The following is a 19,789-nucleotide window of genomic DNA, read 5'->3' as shown; positions in this document are numbered from 1 at the left end:
AGTAGATCTGGAGGCAGAAAGATACGTGTTTGAATCCAGGATCTGTCACCTAACTGCATGATTACCTTGTGAAGGTCAGGAAACCTTACTGAGCCTCCGTTTTCTCACTTATAAAATGGAGATAAGAAGGAAGGAAAGCTTACTTTTGTTGAGTGTTTGCTATATATTAGGGTCATTGTAGGCATTAGAGGAATTGTTTCATTTGAGAGTTTACGGTCCTGCGAGGTTGCCCCGTTTTACAGATGAGGAAATGGAGGCACCAAACAGTCAAATAATTTTCCCAGCATTACTCAGCTGCTCAGGGATGAAGCCAAAATTCACATCTGGTTCAGGCTGTCTCCTGAGCCTCTGCCAGCCTGTTTTCCCCATGGGGATCATAACTTACTCCTCATGCTGGTGGTCTTATTTGGGTTCATCCAGAAGCATATCCTAAGATAGACTGCAAGTAGTTTATTTGGGAAGTGCAGGAAACACCAGTAGAGAAATCAGGAAATGAGATAAGGAGTGGAAGGCCGCCCAAAACAAGTGTTAGCAGTTTAACTACCACAGTGGGCCAGTAATGCGCCATCCCACTGGAGAGACTCAGGAACCAGCATAGTGCATGTGCCTTAGAATGATCCCATCTGAGGGGTGAGGGAGCTGGGGTATTTATACTCCAGCTCCCAAGAGTCATTAATTGAGGGCTCCTTCTGGGAGGTGAAGTATTTATTCCTAGGTGTTTCCCTGGTATCCTGTGCTTGGCAAAGGAGGACTGTGAGTCCAGGAAAGCTCTTGGCAAAGAAATGCAGGTCTGGCAGTTGGAAAAGGCCAGTGTGTCTTGAAATGGTAAAGAGAAGGGGCTGTGGAAGCAGCAGATACAGCACCTACTACAGTGGTTATTAGAAATGGAGACAGTATGCACAGTGGCAGGCTTAGGGCCACCATTTATGGAGGGTTTACCATGATTACGTAAATTGACAGTAAAGGGACTTTTGAAGGCTTAGCATGAGTCTTGTGAATCATTGCTTGACCTAGAATTGTTCCCAGGAACCCATATTAAGACCTGCATGGGGTCAGCCTGCGTGTATTAATCATGAACTTCTAATAAATTCCAGGCCTGCCCAGCCCTCCACTTTGGACCCTTTCAGAAGTGGGTCCCTCCACCTGAGGTCCATCGAAACACTTGCCGCCTTGGAGTCTGGGTGCAGAGGGAGGAGCCAGACTGGGTGCTTTGGCACGAAGACCGAGAAACCTCCTCTCTGTGTCCAGAACCCAAAGTTTACCCACCCTTTGTGCTCAGGGGAAGGGAGTTCCAAAAAGGATTGTGAGCTAAGAGCAAGGAGGGATAAATGTAGCTGGGCTGACATGATTAGCAAGAACTTTTTTGTTTTTCTAAAGAAGATAACAGCTCGTTTTCCTGCCACATCTTACGGTCACTTTTTCTTCCAGGATATAACTATTGAGTACTATAGCAGTTATAGTTTCCAGTGTCTCTCTTCCTTCCTACCCACCCATTATGGAAGTTCTCCATTTTGTGTGGTCTTGGTGGGGTAGTGCCCACCTTTCCATCTGAACCAAAGAAACCAGATTGTTCCTCTCTTCATGTGATGCAGTCATGAAATGTGGCAGAGACTGCTTTTCGTCTCCCAGGCCCATTTCCCTTCCTTTTTTTAAGTAATAACCCCCATCCTTTGGGTTTTCTCTGGGCACATGGCTGCCAAGACAGGGACTACATTTCCCAGCTTCCCTTGTGTCTGGTGTGGCCACGTGACCAAGCTCCGCCTACATGAATGGGAGAGGAAGTGATTTATGCAAGCTTATGAGTTGTTCCCAATGGAAGGAAACACCTTCTTGTTCTTGCCTCCTTCCCTTGAGCTGGAACAAGGAGGCAGTGGTGAGCCCTTGTCAATAATGGGGGTGAGGGCAGTATTCCAGGTGTTGATTTACAACCTCGGGGGGTCCCCAGGTGAAACCCGAAACTGGCCTTTGTACGCGGAGGGCAAGGAGAGACGGAAGAAAGAGGCAGATGACTCCAGACTGGTAGGTGGCAGTTCTAATAGTTTCCATGGTCCTCCTTCTCTTTCTTTATCTTTTAAAAAGAAAAACCCAGGAAGACGCGTCAGATTTTTGTAAATGAAGGTACGACAAGGGTGTGGCTAATTTTGCTTTGTGACCTTGTGCAGAAGATTTTGTGATACTACCTATATATCTTTACACACATGTATATATATATTTATATCTATGTATCTGTATATCTATATATCTGTATGTATCCCAAACCGGCAATGGGACTTTTTTTATATAGCAAATAAATATTATTTTTTTCCTCCACCCACTCTCTCCCTGCATACGCACATCCCCACTTTATCCTTGCTCCTTTTCCCTTCCAACCATCCTTGCCCCTGGCTACATAGCCTCTGTACTCCTTTCTGATCTCTGCTGTCCCATCCCTGGAAAAAGGTCTGGAAAGAGAGTCATACTTGGGCTCTGAGGGAGGGTGAGAGGGAGGTCGTTCCCGGCTCTTCAGTGTGTGTAAAACAATAGGTTAAGATAGCGACAGACTTCATTCTTAAAGTTCACTTCTTGATGGGTCATTGTCAGACCCAAAAAAATTATTATTAGCTCTGTTTTTTTTGTAAATTTATTTTATTTATTTATTTTTGGCTGTGTTGAGTCTTTGTTGCTGCACGCGGGCTTCCTCTAGTTGCATCAAGCGGGGGCTGCTCTTTGTCCCAGTGTGTAGGCTTCTCACTGAGGTGGCTTCTCTTGTTGGGGAGCACGGGCTCTAGGCCTGAGGGCTTCAGTAGTTGTGGCTCACAGGCTCTGTAGTTGTGGCTCGCGGGCTCTAGAGCACAGGCTCCGTAGTTGTGGTGAATGGGCTTAGTTGCTCCGCGGCATGTGGGATCTTCCCGGACCAGGGCTCGAACTTGTGTCCCCTGCATTGGCAGGTGGATTCTTAACACTGTGCCACCAGGGAAGCCCCAGTTATTATTAACTCTTGGTGAGAACTTTGAGTAAAGATATCTTTTCTTACTTTCCTTTTTTACATTATTCTTTCAAGCCTGCATCCTTGAAATGGCTGAGTGCAGGAATGGTGGGTGGAATATACATTCCAAGGATGGAAGGGGTGTTGAGGAGCCTCCCATTGTCTGGGCCCAGCTCATGGGTCACCCAGCAAGCATGCCCTCTCGATGACCTGCTCCAACACCAGGACAGGGTAGAACATCAAGGTGGAAGGGGTTTGGGTCCCTCTACCTCTGTGTGGGGCAGAGCTCTGCTGCCAGCCCCTGCCCTCTGCTAGACCACTCTCTCCTTGGACTTGGACTCAAAAGAGAACAAATCTATACCACTCTTGCTTGGTCTCTGCTCTAACCAAGAACCTATGTTGTGACTGATATTAAAGTATTGACACCTGACTTAGCCTCAGCTAGCTGAGAGTTACTGGAGAGATCATGAGGGTTGGAGCCAGAAGACCTGGGTTTAATCTTAGCTCTGCCACGTCCTACTGGGATGGTGTTGAGTAAGAGACTAGCCTACAGCTCCTCTGCGACTGTGGCATGCATTACCAGATTTAATTCTCGGCAGAGAGCCTCTCGGGGTAAAAAGCCTGGCCCAGTGCTTGGCACATAGTCAACAATCAGTGAAAGTTAGTTCTTGATGTTATTCATATCACTGTTAATTATTCACAATGCTGAGTGGTTGCTGACCAACTCAAGCAGTACTGGTAACTTTATACCTGCTGGCTCTCAGGTCTGGACTTAGTTTTGCCAATTTCTGAAGGGGCTGGGTGACCATGGCAAATGAGCAGGTCAGCAGAAACCATATGTTCCGTCAAGCCCTTGTGGGTGGCATTTACTTAACTTGGGTAAAGGATATGTCTTATGATGAAGTGGACAGCCTTCCTGGGGTGGTGCCTTCTGATCCCTCACAAAGGGTGAGGGAGGAGGTAAGGGTGGGGAACCAGCTGGTCAGGAGAGAACTGAATCTTTAACCTTTTAACCTGGGAAGCCACATCTTCAGTGCCCGCCAACTGCTGGTGGCCTACCTGATACCCACTTCCTCCACTCAGGGTAAAGAACCCCAGTCTTATTTGAGGTGGTAGCGTGCTTTGGTATAAAATTAGACTACATTTCCCTGCCTCCCACACTATTAAATATGGCCGGGTTACCAAGTGCTGGCCGGTGAGGTTTAAGTAGTGTTCTGTGGGATGTTCAGCTCCAGGTGGGAACTGACTCAGGTGGGAGACTTGCTCTTTTGCCTTTCCATCCTCCTCCCCCTCCTGCTGCCTAGAACATAGAAATGATGGCTGGAGCGTCAGCAACTGTTTTGTGACTTTGAAGGCAGAAGCCATTGGTTCAGGAAGGCAGTCGAAGATGGAGGGGACTGCTTTCTGCCAGAAATGGCTCCCCTGCCCGAATATCTGAGTGCTGCCCAAAGCTCCTTCCCACCATTCTGGCTTTATGTGTATGAATGAGCCTTGGTCTCATTTTACATTACGTACTTCAAAAGCCTTCAAGACTAAAAGCCCCATTCTAAAGAACTGCATAGCTACTTCTCTTATCTTCCTGTGGGGCTGGATTAATTTCTTTATCCTTCTTGCAAACGCCTACAGTCCAGCTTCCCAGCTAAATAAGCATATGATACCACCGTTCTGTCCTCTGCACTTAGGGCTGAACATTTGGGTGCTTAACTGCTCTCTGATTGTTTTGACTTGTTTAATGGCCTTTCAGGATGGTCAGAAAGTTTTTTTTCCAAATACTGTAACACTTCTTATATTTGCTTTTCTGAATACGTGGATGGGTTCCCAATGATTGTTCCCTCAGAGGAAGGGTCCTTGGAAAAGGCCTTAGAAAAATATCCGATGGGGTATCCTGCTCTCCTCTGAACTGTGATGCAGGGTAGACGTCTACAAGCTGTACCTTTGCCACAGCCCATTATTAGCTGGCTTCTGGTTAGGCTCTGTGAGTGGAGTTGTTGACCACAGATGAGGATGGGAGAAGGGAATTATTTCTGTTTTCATCTCAAGTTGGCATCTTCGCAGCAGCTGTAGACATCATGGTGCTTCAGCTGGGAAATGTGTACTTGAGTGGGAAGACTGACCCAGTCCCATATTTACAAACAATGTCATCTGAGGGCTGATGGACAGTTTTCACCAAACCCCATTTCTTTTACCCCCTGGGTGGCACACAGAGAAATTACACTGCTCGGCCTCTCCAGCTGGAGTATCAGGGTGGAGGAGAGGAGGAGGCTGATTTCTGACCAGTACAATGAGGGTAGAAGTGTTATATGCTGTTACTGTGTCTGGTCCATAAAAACTGCCTCCAGGGGCTTCCCTGGTGGCGCAGTGGTTGAGAGTCCGCCTGCCGATGCAGGGGACATGGGTTCATGCCCCGGTCTGGGAAGATCCCACGTGCCGCGGAGCGGCTGGGCCCGTGAGCCATGGCCGCTGAGCCTCCACGTCCAGAGGCTGTGCTCCGCAATGGGAGAGGCCGCAACAGTGAGAGGCCCGCGTACCGCAAAAAAACACAAAACAAAACTGCCTCCACTACTTTCCCGACCTCCCCTGCCCTCATTTGCTTTCTGGATGCAGAAGATCTGGTGCCCAACTTAAGGTCCTTGGGGTTGACAGACTCACTGGAAGGAAGGAGCCTGCGATGCCCAGACAACTTCGGGAAACAGAATTCCTTTCTTCCCCCTAGCTGTCCTGCACTGGATCATGACACGATGAGAAGGCAACCTTTAATGTGCTAATAAGTGAATTAATTAAAGTACCACTAAGCATGTTCAGACTTCACAGCTTGCTAAAGGGTTCATCATTCATTCATTCAGGAAACACTTACTGAGTGAGTGCCTACAGTGATTGTGTGAGGGACCATAAAGACTGTGGGAGTGCAACTTGGGGAAGAAGTGTACCTTCGAATTAGCAATGAAGGGAAGCCTGTCTCTGGAGTCTGTGTTTCATCTGAGCCAGAAGGCTGAGAAGGAAGCCGTTATGTGAACGCCTGGGGGGTGAGCATTCCTAGCAGAGGGTGTGGCTAGTGCAAAGGCCCTGGAGTAGGAACGTGCCTGGTAGGTTTTAGGAATAGAAAATGGCTGGAGCAGAGTGGGCAGGGGAGAGAGTGGTGAGGCGAGATTAAATCATGGAGGGCCTCGTACAACACGTTGGTTGAGCGTTTGTATTTTATTCTGAGTACAATGGGAAGCCAATGGAGTGTTAAGCAGAGAGGTGACGTGATCTGATTCACAACAGCATGGAAGTGCTGATTCCCCAGGATAAAATAGACACTCCAGACAGAACGAAGGGTGTTCTCCTGGGAATACCTAGAACAATGTGAAAACAGGAGAGTGCTGGAAGCCTAAACAAGCACCATTTACATTCCAGGGAAGGCCAGGAGAGATTGATAAGCCTTTCTATATTTTTCTGCCTTTCATTTTTCTCTTTCATCATTATTATTGAGCTTCTCCCTAAAGTACAGCTGGAGATGAGTACTTGGGCGCCTGTAGTTTATCCTCCCTAAAGTACAGCTGGAGATGAGTACTTGGGTGCCTGGAGGAGATCTCAGGGAGAAGGGGCAGGGGTTTTCTAAACAAGTGTCGACTGAAAAAAAACACACAACGTACAAGTTGAGAATTGGTGGATTTGCTGAGGGCTTGAATCCTGGGAGACAGCCTCTCAGATAGCACTGAGGGACTATTCCAAAGAGCTAAGAGAGGGGCCAGAATATATAGGAGTTTTTGCAACAAAAACCAGGTAGTCAGAACATCAAAAGATTACTGTTAATTAAAGAAAAAAACAAACATCTCAGGTTAATGACTTTGGTACTTTTCTTTGTATGGGAAGATGCAAGCGTCTGGGCTTATTGACGTGCACCTTGACTATCTAGGGCTAGTGTCCTGTTTTTCTCCATCCTGAATCTGCTCAGGGTGCACAGTCGGGGGCGGCTTCAGTGGCTTGTGGCTTGATGGCTGCAACATCCTTTGTCTGCTGAGATGGCACGTGACATTCTTTGTCCACACCAGGACGAAGACACATCATCACCAGCGGGCAACTGCACCTCAGTCCCACTTGGGGATACTCTCTGAGATGCCATACAAAATGCGCTTTAGAATTTTCTACCTGGTGGGAGGAAAAGAGTATTTTTCCATCGGGTCTTGCCCTCCTTGAGCAAGGTTGCTTTGTGGGTGTAAGCTGCCTCATATTTCCAGGTTCACTCAGGTCTCACACTGAGTGCTTCTGCCAGGCTCTTACGCCAAGCCCTAGGGTAGGAAGCCCCAAGATCTTTCCCTGTAGGCTTTAGCATTAAATGCTCTTTTAAAATGTTGAGTTTTGATTCTACAAATGTCAGAGAAGCTAACCAGAGAGAAAAAGGGTCTGGGTAAGGAAAATATATAGAAGATGGCAGCCAAAAAGCCAACAAGAGCCCTGAGGCATGGGAAGGAATAGAAGGTTGCATGTGGGAAGAAATAAGAGGTAACTCTTTCTCAACAGAGAATTTTGGTTGTTGGGCAGTGTGTTCTCTGTCTGTCCGTCTGTCTCTCTGTCACACACACACACACACACACACACACACACACACACACACACATACACACAGTACAAGCCATATGGAGGGACTTTTGGATCCCCAAATATGCCACTCTTTTGACTTACGTCCTTTGTACAACGCCTTCCTTTGTCCGTCCCAGCCATACACACATACACACTTAGCCTGACTGATTCTCATTTATCCCTGAAGACCCTGATCTCCCTTTGATGGCTTTCCTTAACTTTCTAAACCTGGTAATAATACACACTGTCTTAGAGCTTTTTGATTCTAAGAACCAGACCCCCACTCAAAGAGTTCAAGTTAAAAACAACCAGCCAAACAAATGAATGTAGGGTAGTGTTTCTCAGCATGTAATCCGCAGACTACTTACCTCCGGATCCCTAGGGTGCTGGTTCTAAGCACACACCCCTGCACCCTGCTTACACCTGCTCAACCGGAAGTCTGAGGACTTGGCACATAAACAAGCTGCCTGGATGGTTCTGGTGCACATCCATTTTCAAGAACCACTGCTCCAGGAGAGTCTCCCATTGCTCTTTGCAAAGAGTACATACAGCCAGGTCTGAGAGGAACCAGAGCCTTGTCAAGCATCCTCCTAGATCTGTAGAAGTTTGATTTCTTGTTTCCCCACCAGTCTCCTTAGTTGCCCTCCTTTGCTTACACATGGCTCCCTCAATCCTAAACTCGACTCTTCCAACAGCCAACTGGGTTATCCTCAGAATCCCCATCCCCAATCGTGGATTGATCCAGGTTGGACCAGGGGTCATCCTTGCTCCAGCCACCTGTGGCCCAGGGGATGGAAGGGTAGACGGCACCTCATGGTACGTTCTCTGCAATGACTATAGACCAGGCAGTTTTTTAAGTAAAAGAATAGAAATTGTCATTTCTAGTGCAACATTCCATGGGGCTTTGACTTTCTCCTATTATAGCATTTACTGTCTAATCTTGTAATTGGCAGTATACTTCCTAGTATCCACCATCAGACTGACAAAAATCTGAGGACAAGATCCCCATCTTAAGGACTCTTATATCCCTAAAACTTAGCAGAATGCTTATCACCAAGAAGGGACGCAATAAACAGTTACTGGATGATGTCAGTGCAAATGTACAGGAGCACATGATTCCACTAATTTTAAAAGTTTTAAATCAATTTTATTAAGGCATCATTTACATACAGTAAAATGTACCCATTTTAAGTGGACAGTTTGATGTCGCTGCGAATGTACAGGAGCCCATGATTCCACAATTTTTTAAAAGTTTTAAATCAATTTTATTAAGGCATCGTTTACATACAATGAAATACACCCATTTTAAGTGGACAGTGGATAGTTTGATGAGTTTGACAAGTGTATGCATCAGTGTAACCATGTGTCAATCAAGATATGGAGCACTTTCATCACCCCAAAAGTCCCCTCTCGCAAGGGGCCGCTTCTTAATCCTTCTCAATTTGCTTCAGAAAGGAGCAGTCCAAGCTCAGAGTCAGGAGATGGTTCTCAAAGTGTGCTCTCTCAAGTAGGAGCACCAGCCTTTACTGGAAACTTGCTAGAAATGCAAATCTTTGGGCCCAACCCCTGACCTGCAGAATCTGAAACTCTAGGGTTGGGACCCCACAATCTGTGTGTTGTTGGTGAAAGCTTAAGTATGAAAACCATTGCACTAGATCAACTGAGGTTTCTTTAAAATGGGCAACTGGAGTGGAGCCAGATGGGTCATGGAAGTGTTTGAGAGCCTGCCCTGGAATCAAAAGGAAGCTGATAAAGTGTTTTCTGAAGAAAAGGCTAGGTGGGGCCTGCAGGATGGATTTGAAAGCAGAAGGTTGGAGTCAGGAGGACCAGTTCCTTTTACAGCAGGCTCTGGAAGGCCCATTGTTACTGAAAATATATAGGAGTACATTGCTCCATTACTTGAGGTCTTTGGTAGTTTTGGAGTCTTCATGCAACGAGGCGTTTGAAACAACATTATCTTAGGATGAGATTTGGTGGTTAGGTAGTTTTCCTCCCCTTTGAAAGGATTCAGGTCATATGTCTGATCCTGATGCTATTTTCATTAGAATTTTTTTCCTCTATTCAACTCTGCCTTTATGATGTCCATTTTTAAATTTATGTGTGTGATTTGTTGCTTTTTTTCCCACAAGGTTGCTAGGCTGAAAAAATCAACCTGTTACAGGGTATAGTGGCTGGCTAAGTCATCACAGAGGAAAATGGAACAAAGGGAGTTTATTGTACGGATTGTATGCTACTTGGAAAGACAAGAAATACACACAGATTCTAGCTTCAGGAACAATGTCAGCTGATGTGCAGACTTGGTCGGTCAATAGATTTTTAGGGAGAAAAGGAAAGGAAGTATGTGATTGCTTTGGAAAAAAATATGGGCAGAGCGAATGGATGCTAAAAAAGGTTATTTGAAACTTGGAAATATAGCAAAAAGATCACTGTATGTCTTTTCAACACGATACCAGAGCACTGTTCAATCAAGTACTCCCAGGGGTCATCCAACTCTCCAGATGAAGGTAACTTTAATTCATGATTAACTAGTGATTAGAGCCCAGATTATGTAAAATTAAATGTTAACTTGTTGAAAACTGGTAATATCCAAATGAGTTCTGTCTAGTAGACATTCTATTAGTTTCTGATTGCTGCTGTCAGCAAATGACCACAAATTTAGTGCCTTAACACAGCACAAACTTATTTTTTAAAATTAATTTTTATTGGCGTATAGTTGATTTACGATGTATTAGTTTCTGCTGTACAACAAAGTGAAACAGTTATACATATATCCACTCTTTTTAAAATTCTTTTCCCATATCATTACGGAGTACTGAGTAGAGTTCCCTGTGCTGTACAGTAGGTTCTTATTAGTTATCTCTTTTTATATATAGTAGTCTGTATATATGTTAATCCCAATCTTCCAGTATCCCCCTTGGTAACCATAAATTTGTTCTCTACATCTGTGACGCTATTTCTGTTTTGTAAGTTCATTTTTACCATTTTTTTAGATTCCACGTATAAGCAATATCATAAGATATTTGTCGTTTTCTGTCTGATATTTCACTCAGTATGACAATCTCTAGGTCCATCCATGTCGCTGCAAATGGCATTATTTTTTTTTAAATTTTTAAATTTAATTTTATTAATTTTTTTATACGGCAGGTTCTTATTAGTTATCCATTTTATACACATCAGTGTATACATGTCAATCCCAGTCGCCCAATTCATCCCACCATGCCCACCACCCCCCGGCCGCTTTCCCCAATTGGTGTCCATACATTTGTTCTCTACATCTGTGTCTCAACTTCTGCCCTGCAAACTAGTTCATCTGTACCATTTTTTAGGTTCCACATACATGTGTTAATATATGGTATTTGTTTTTCTCTTTCTGACTTACTTCACTCTGTATGACAGTCTCTAGATCCATCCACGTCTCAACAAATGACCCAATTTCCTTCCTTTTTATCGCTGAGTAATATTCCATTGTATATATGTACCACATCTTCTTTATGCATTCAGCTGTTGATGGGCATTTAGGTTGCTTCTATGACCTGGCTATTGTAAATAGTGCTGCATTGAACATTGGGGGTGCATGTGTCTTTCTGAATTATGGTTTTCTCTGGGTATATGCCCAGTAGTGGGATTGCTGGATCATATGGTAATTATATTTTTAGTTTTTTAAGGAACCTCCATACTGTCCTGCATAGTGGCTGTATCAATTTACATTCCCACCAACAGTGCAAGAGGGTTCCCTTTTCTCCACACCCTCTCCAGCATTTGTTGTTTGTAGATTTTCTGATGATGCCCATTCTAACTGGTGTGAGGTGATACCTCATTGTAGTTTTGATTTGCATTTCTCTAATAATTAGTGATGTTGAGCAGCTTTCCATGTGCTGCTTGGCTATCTGTATGTCTTTGGAGAAATGTCTATTTAGGCCTTCTGCACATTTTTGGATTGGGTTGTTTGTTTTTTTAATATTGAGCTGCATGAGCTATTTATATATTTTGGAGATTAATCCTTTGTCTGTTGATTCGTTTGCAAATATTTTCTCCCATTCTGAGGGCTGTCTTTTCGTTTTGTTTATGGTTTCCTTTGCTGTGCGAAAGCTTTGAAGTTTCATTAGGCCCCATTTGTTTATTTTTGTTTTTATTTCCATTACTCTAGGAGGTGGATCAAAAAAGATCTTGCTGTGATTTATGTCAAAGAGTGTTCTTCCTATGTTTTCCCCTAAGAGTTTTATAGTGTGCGGTCTTACATTTAGGTCTCTAATCCATTTTGAGTTTATTTTTGTATATGGTGTTAGGGAGTGTTCTAATTTTATTCTTTTACATGTAGCTATCCAGTTTTCCCAGCACCACTTATTGAAGAGACTGTCTTTTCTCCATAGTATATCCTTGCCTCCTTTGTCATAGATTAGTTGACCATAAGTGTGTGGATTTATCTCTGGGCTTTCTATCTTGTTCCATTCATCTATGTTTCTGTTTTTGTGCCAGTACCATATTGTCTTGATTACTGTAACTTTGTAGTATAGTCTGAAGTCAGGGAGTCTGATTCTTCCAGCTTCGTTTTTTTCCTTCAAGACTGCTTTGGCTATTTGGGGTCTTTTGTGGCCTCATAGAGTTTGGGAATGCTCCTTCCTCCACAATTTTTTGGAAGAGTTTGAGAAGGATGCGTGTTAGCTCTTCTCTAAATGTTTGATAGAATTCACCTGTGAAGCCATCTGGTCCTGGACTTTTGTTTGTTGGAAGATGTTTAATCACAGTTTCAATTTCATTACTTGTGATTGATCTGTTCATATTTTCTAGTTCTTCCTGATTCAGTCTTGGAAGGTTATACCTTTCTAAGAATTGGTCCGTTTCTTCCAGGTTGTCCATTTTATTGGCATAGAGTTGCTTGTAGTAGTCTCTTAGGATGCTTTGTATTTCTGTGGTGTCTGTTGTAACTTCTCCTTTTTCATTTCTAATTTTATTGATTTGAGTTCTCTCCCTCTTTTTCTTAATGAGTCTGGCTAATGGTTTATCAATTTTGTTTATTTTCTCAAAGAACCAGCTTTTAGTTTTATTGATCTTTGCTATTGTTTTCTTTGTTTCTGTTTCATTTATTTCTGCTCTGATCTTTATGATTTCTTTCTTTCTGCTAACTCTGGGTTTTGTTTGTTCTTCTTTCTCTAGTTCCTTTGGGTGTAAGGTTAGATTGTTTATTTGAGATTTTTCTTGTTTCTTGAGGTAGGCTTGTATAGCTATAAACTTCTCTCCTAGAACTGCTTTTGCTGCACCCCATAGGTTTTGGATAGTCGTGTTTTTATTGTCATTTGTCTCTAGGTATTTTTTGATTTCCTCTTTGATTTCTTCAGTGATCTCTTGGTTATTTAGTAACGTATTGTTTAGCCCCATGTGTTTGTGTTTTTTACGTTTTTTTCCGTGTAATTCATTTATAATCTCATAGCACTGTGGTCAGAAAAGATGTTTGATATGATTTCAATTTTCTTAAATTTACTGAGGCTTGATTTGTGACCCAAGATGTGATCTATCTTGGAGAATATTCCGTGCGCACTTGTGAAGAAAGTGTAATCTGCTGTTTTTGGATGGAATGTCCTATAAATATCAATTAAATCTATCTGGTCTATTGTATCATTTAAAGCTTCCGTTTCCTTATTTATTTTCATTTTGGATGATCTGTCCTTTGGTGTAAGTGAGGTGTTAAAGTCCCCCACTATTTTTGCATTACTGTTGATTTCCTCTTTTATAGCTGTTAGCAGTTGCCTTATGTATTGAGGTGCTCCTATGTTGGCTGCATGTATGTTTATAATTGTTATATCTTCTTCTTGGATTGATCCCTTGATCATTATGTAGTGTCCTTCCTTGTCTCTTGTAGCATTCTTTATTTTAAAGTCTATTTTATCTGATATGAGTATTGCTGCTTCAGCTTTCTGTTGATTTCCATTTGCATGGAATATCTTTTTCCATCCCCTCACTTTCAGTCTGTTTGTGTCCCTAGGTCTGAAGTGGGTCTCTTGTAGACAGCATATATATGGCTCTTGTTTTTGTATCCATTCAGCAAGCCTGTGCCTTTTGGTTGGAGCATTTAATCCATTCACATTTAAGGTAATTATCGTAAGTATGTTCCTATGACCATTTTCTTAATTGTTTTGGGTTTGTTTTTGTAGGTCCTTTTCTTCTCTTGTGTTTCCCACTTAGAGAAGCTCCTTTAGCATTTGTTGAAGAGCTGGTTTGGTGGTGCTGAATTCTCTTAGCTTTTGCTTGTCTGTAAAGCTTTTGATTTCTCCATCGAATCTGAATGAGATCCTTGCTGGGTAGAGTAATCTTGGTTGTACGGTCTTCCCTTTCATTACTTTAAGTATATCATGCCACTCCCTTCTGGCTTGTAGAGTTTCTGCTGAGAAATCAGCTGTTAACCTTATGGGAGTTCCCTTGTATGTGATTTGTCATTTTTCCCTTGCTGTTTTCAGTAATTTTTCTTTGTCTTTAAGTTTTGTCAATTTGATTACTATGTGTCTTGGTGTGTTTCTCCTTGGGTTTATCCTGCTTGGGATTCTCTGTGCTTTCTGGACTTGGCTGGCTATTTCCTTTCCCATGTTAGGGAAGTTTTCGACTATAGTCTCTTCAAATATTTTCTCGGGTCCTTTCTCTCTCTCTTCTCCTTCTGGGACCCCTATAATGCGAATATTGTTGCGTTTAATGTTGTCCCAGAGGTCTCTTAGGCTGTCTCCATTTCTTTTCATTCTTTATTCTTTACTCTGTTCCACAGCTGTGAATTCCACCATTCTATATTCTAGGTCACTTATCTGTTTTTCTGCCTCAGTTATTTTATTGATTCCTTCTAGTGTAGTTTTCATTTCAGTTATTGTGTCGTTCCTCTCTGTTTGTTTGTTCTTTAATTCTTCTAGGTCTTTGTTAAACATTTCTTGCATCTTCTCGATCTTTGCCTCCATTCTTTTTCTGAGGTCCTGGATCATCGTCACTATCATTATTCTGAATTCTTTTTCTGGAAGGTTGCCTATCTCCCTTCATTTAGGTGTTTTTCTGGGGTTTTGTCTTGTTCCTTTATCTGGTACATAGCCCTCTGCCTTTTCATCTTGTCTGTCTTTCTGTGAATGTGGTTTTTGTTGATTATTTTGTTCTTTTTTATGGCTGAGTAATATTCCATTGTATATATGTACCACATCTTCTTTATCCATTCATCTGTCAATGGATATTTAGGTAGCTTCCGTGTCCTGGCTATTGTACATAGTGCTCCAGTGAACATTGGGGTGCATATGTCTTTTTGAATTATGATTTGCTCTATAATTACAGAGGTCAGAAGTCCTAAATGGGTTTCTTGGGGCTAAAATCAAGATATTGGAAGGCTGTATTCCTGGTGGAGGTTCTAGGGGAGAATCTGTTCCTTTGTGTTTTTCAGCTTCTAGAAGCTACCTGAATTCCTTGGCTCTTGGTCCCTTTCTGCATCTTCAAATTCAGCAGTGTAGCATCTTCCAGTCTCTCTCTGACTCTCACTGCATTGCCTTCTTTTCTCTTATAAGAATCTTTATATTTGCATTGGGCCCATCTGGATTATCCAGGATAATCTCTCCATGTCACGATTCTTAACTTAATTACATCTGTAAAGCCCCTTTTGCTGTGTGAAGTAATATATTCACAGATTCTAGGGATAAGGACATACACATCTTTAGGGGACCATTATTCTGCTTACTGCAAAGATACAGATGATTTTGTTTGTGAGAGAAGTTGACCCCCGAAATTATGGTTTAATGCACTGTATGACACTAACCAGTTTTGTATTGAATATCACCATCATTTCAGCATTATTTTTTCTACTTTAAATATATAACGCTATGTTTGCATATGTATGTACGTATGTGTATAGTATCTGTGTATATATATGTATTGTATATACTTTACACATGATGAAGGCGGTAGGGTCAGAGTCAGGTGTGTGTGTGTGTATGTGTATATGTGTATGTGCATCAGGTTTTTGCATTCTCCTTTGAACAAGCTTTATCATCCTCTGGTTCCCTCATTAATGAATTCAATATTTTGATTGTTTATGTTCTCTTTATAATTGTAAGGGAATGATAGTTTTAATATTTTGAAAATTATACTTGACCATGGTGATGGGACTATGTAAAAGGGACAGAGGAGCCAGCTGAAAGAACTCCCAGTGGCCAAAGCTGCAACAGTTTGTGTAACAAAATAAGTAACACTGGATGTAACCCAAGGTATAAAATACCCCTGAGGTGGTGACATCACCGACATGACTCAGTAAGAGGTCCCTTGTCATAAAATGCCCTTAGCAACAACAGTTCAGCATTTGTCCACAGACAAACCTGCCTTTGAGGGAGCTGTGGGATCCAGCACCTGTGCCAGGGACCCAGGAGGAGTCTCGCCTACTCGCATGTTGGGTAACAGACATACAGACCTCGCTCCTGGCTGTGGACCCTGCAGTGGCCCATGAACTGGCTCCAGCCCTTCTCAGCTGCAGTGTGGGAGCCCCTGAAAAACACGGTATTAGACAATCACTCACGAATGAGAGAGCCTTTAATGAACTCCAGATTTCCAGCAGAGAATTCCCAGCACACTGTTGGAGCAAAAAAGTACAAGTTTGGTCACATTGGAGAGGGTGAGAAGAACAGTTTCACTTTACTCACACCACCCCTCCTCCAAGGTGACACAGCGCAGTGCTAAGCGAGATCTTCTGGGCCTGTGCTTTCTCCTCCAGGGGAAAGTGAGAGCGTGTGCATGAGCACCTGGCTTCTCAGGTCTGCTGGACATTGACAGGGAGGCCCATTTCTCTCTCAACCCACCTAGAGCACTGAATCATGAGCTGCATGACTTTGGGGCTGGAAGAGGCTGGGAGAGCAGTGGGTAGGACTTTAGGATGGCATTAAAGGGATACAGATCCTTCTGTTTCTTAGTTTGAACATGAATGAGTATTGAATTTTATTAAATGATTTTTCTGCATCTATTGACATAATTGTATGATTTCTCCTTTAAATTATTACTGTAATAAATTAATAGATATTCTAATATTTAATCAATCTTACAGTCTTGGAATAAACTCGACTTGGTTATGATGTTTATAAAAAAAAAAAAGGAACACATCCTACTAACCGCATTAAAAACTCTATCAAGTAGTCTGTCCACAAACCATTGGTAATTCCTCACCAGCTGATCCCCCCCAGTGACCCGCAGGCACCCCCACCACTCTGTGCACCTCCCCCACACACACCCCTACCGTGTGTCTGGCACTGTTTGCATACTCCCAATGGCAGCAAGAGAGAGTGAGCTTTGGCAGATGGCTAGTGAGCACAGACAGAAAGCCAGGCCAAGTCTGCAGGCCAGAGAGAGAAACCGCAAACTTGAGCTTTGACTCTGCCCTCAGGAAAGCAAAAGAGAGGCTGTCAGCACCTGGCTCAGAGGGTGGCAGGATCAAGAGAAGGCACCCAAGCTCAAGAATTCCATCACGAGAAGGAATAAGAAGCATGGAATAGGCGTATCCATAGAAAATCTGAAAAGCCTCAGGATCCCTAACAGAGCTGATCACAGGTATTTCTCTTCCAAAGTCCGTTAGTAAAGATGGAAGGAGTTGACTGCCACTACAAATGCGAAGACAGCAGTGCAAGACTTCAAGGAACGTGAAAACAAATAATACGACGGCACTAGTAAGTCCTTACCTATCAATAATTACTCAATGTCAAAGGATTAAATTCTTCAGTCAGAAGTCATAGTGTAGCCGATGGGATAGAAAACAAGACCCAACTATCTGCTGCCTACAGGAGACTCACTCCAGCTTCAAGGACACATAGGCTCAAATGAAGAGATGGAAAAGGATGTTCCATGCAAGTGGAAACCAAAAAAAGTGGGGGTAGCTATACTTATATCAGACAAAATAGAGTCGAAGCAAAGAATAGTAACAAGAGACAAAGAAGATCGTTATACAATGATAAAGGGGTCATTTCATTAAGGGAATATAACAGTTGTAAATATACATGCACAATGATAAAGGGGTCAGTTCATTAAGGGAATATAACAATTGTCAATATACGTGCACTCAACATTGAACACCTAAATATATTAAGCACATACTAACAGGTATGTCTTCCACTCACCAAAATTAACTTGAAATGGATTAAAGATTTAAATGTAAGACCTGAAACCATAAAATTCCTAGAAGAAAATGTCGGCAAAAAAACTTTATGACCTTGCTCTTGGCAACAATTTTTTGGATATGACACTAAAAGCAAAAGCAACAAAAACAAAAATAAATCAAGTGGGACTACATCTAACTGAAAATCTTCTTTCTGCACAGCAGAAGAGCTGATCAACAAAATTAAAAGGCAACCTATGAAATGGGAGAAAATATTTGCCGATCATATATCTGATAAGGGGTTGATATCCAAAATATTTAAGGAACTCATACAACTCAATAGCAAAAAACAAACAATCTGATTTAAAAGTGGGCAAAGGAACCTGAAGAGACATTTTTTCCAAAGAAGACATCCAAATGGCCAACAGGTACATAGAAAAGATGTTCTTGGTCACTAAATCATCAGAGAAATGCAAGTGAATGCCACAATGAGATATCACCTCATACCAGTTAGAATGGCTATTATTAAAAGTATGAAAGACAACAAGTGTTGGCAAGCATATGGAGAAAAGAGAACCCTTATGCACTGTTGGGTGGGAATGTTCTCACTGGTGGAGAACTAGGAAAATGGCAACACCTGGAGCGGCCATGTTGAAAGATGGCAGAGTCAATCCATGATCATGGATCCCTATGTGATCCTACAGATCAGATGCTCTACCTGCCCTAGACTACCTGCTTCTATTTGGACTATTATGTGAAAGAGAAATACATGCTTGTCTCAATAAAATCCTTATACTTTGGAGTCTCTTTGTGATAGCAGCTTAGCATGAACCATATTAATGCTTTAACCATACCAGAGTGCTACAGTGATCCAAATATCGGCTTTCTTCTTTGTTGGCCTTCCTTATTAAGACATTAAGACTAGAATTGAGGCTTTAGGTGCTCTGTCACCAAGTGGAAATTAGCTTTTCTTTCTTGCAGTTCTGTCCGATTTTATTCTTGGGCTGCATAAAAGTGTTTAGAAAGGAGTTCTGTGATGTCTGTAGCTGTGGAAGATTAAAGCTAACATATAGGTATATAAAAGAAATAAGCCTGTGCCTTCATTTATTGTACAAGATAGCTGCAGCCAGCTTAGAAATTAGACTTTTATCTATATCACCTGATTTTCTTCAGGCGTTTCTTGAGTTTTTAAGACATGTACACCTTGTCTGCCATATTTAAGAAAATGACAAAGAGTAGAGAATGGATATGATCAGGCTGTAAATAGATGTAACAGTATAGGTGTTTGAAACAAGCATACTGTGGGTTGGATAAATAAGAAGGGAGGAAATTGTGATAACAGACTATTATTTCAGTAAGTTTGACAGGGGGAGGGAGCATTTAGGTGAGCGTGTATGGCTAATATATGAAACGATGTGTATATATGTGAGGAAAAATGTGCTTCAGTACATAGTCTAGATTCCATCCCGTTGACACCCCTTGTATTATCTGATTCTAAGAAAGCTGTTTTACAGCTGTATAAGCTGTGGGTAACTACTGTCAATACTAAATCATTTTATCTGTAGGCATGAAAATTCTACATGTCTTTTAGAGGTTCAAAAAAAAAGACATTAAAACTAAACTAGTAAATAAATTCTTATGAAAAATTAAGTGGGTCTCCAACCTATACAGGGTCTTTCCTTTTAACTCCAGAACAACATAGTATCTCACTATGGTGAGCAGGAATGATATTTTTATTATTTTCCTTTTTATTTGGTCCTTGCGTATCTCTGTACCTTACACTTCTTGTGCTCTCTCCCCGTCTCTCCCTCTCCCTTCCTCCGTCTCCCTTTCTCTCTCTCTCTCTGCTTTCTATTCTAGGCAGAGTACATAAAGCTTGTTATTTCCCTTTTCTTTTCTCTCCAAGTGGATATACTCTCTCGTGACCGGAGGCTCCTTGCCCACGCTAACATGTATCTGGAATGTTCTTCTCTTCTTTCTGGCTTCATTGCCTTCTACTTGTACTCATAGCTCAGCTCAGTTATCACCTCCCCCAAAAGCCTTCCCTGACCCCTCAGAGTAGGTTGTGTTCCTCTCTTACGTGCTGTATTAGTTCACCGCCTCTGAGAGACAGACACCAAAAAGGGATTCGATGTGCAAAGAATTTTTTTAGGGAAAATGATTTTTCAGTTTAA

General features: G+C 42.3%; 1 protein-coding gene across 6 annotated transcripts in view; it reads left to right on the top strand.

Moving 5' to 3' along the window:
- Positions 1 to 19,789, top strand: part of FRMD4B (FERM domain containing 4B) — a 335,945-nt gene that overhangs the window by 16,419 nt on the left and 299,737 nt on the right. Inside the window, exon 1 of one of the 6 annotated variants that reach the window (XM_067755165.1) lies at positions 1,785 to 2,023. The exons of the other annotated variants lie outside the window; for them this stretch is intronic. The gene's annotated coding sequence lies outside the window, so the exon portion shown is untranslated. Of the gene's footprint in view, positions 1 to 1,784; positions 2,024 to 19,789 lie in introns of those variants that run through there. 6 annotated transcript variants of the gene reach the window in all.

The sequence above is a fragment of the Pseudorca crassidens genome, chromosome 10 (genome assembly GCF_039906515.1).
Source record: "Pseudorca crassidens isolate mPseCra1 chromosome 10, mPseCra1.hap1, whole genome shotgun sequence".
Taxonomy (NCBI): domain Eukaryota; kingdom Metazoa; phylum Chordata; class Mammalia; order Artiodactyla; family Delphinidae; genus Pseudorca; species Pseudorca crassidens.
Note: the sequence above shows the minus strand (reverse complement) of the source record. Positions and strands in the feature narration are given on the sequence as shown.